The sequence below is a fragment of the Plasmopara halstedii genome (genome assembly GCF_900000015.1).
Source record: "Plasmopara halstedii genome assembly, contig: Scaffold_658, whole genome shotgun sequence".
Taxonomy (NCBI): domain Eukaryota; phylum Oomycota; class Peronosporomycetes; order Peronosporales; family Peronosporaceae; genus Plasmopara; species Plasmopara halstedii.
In genome coordinates, this window is record NW_020187575.1 from 981,590 (window position 1) to 981,852 (window position 263).

Genomic DNA, 263 nt, shown 5'->3' on the forward strand with positions numbered 1-263 from the left:
TAGTTCTTGAGAGACATCGGTTTTCAATTTGGAAGGAGTCGATCTCCCAGACGGTTCCTGTCAATTGGTTACAAATTTGTTTGGATGCCTGTGCTTTGATCTGTAGCATCATGCGATCTGCTGGTGTGACCCGTTTGGTCAATGCCGACGAAATGTTTCTTCAGTTCTACTCGAAAGAAACCCGTTTGATTGCTCCAACGAATGGACGACGAGTCGGCTCCAACCGAGCCGAGGATGCCAAGAAAGGGTGCACTGTGATGGTA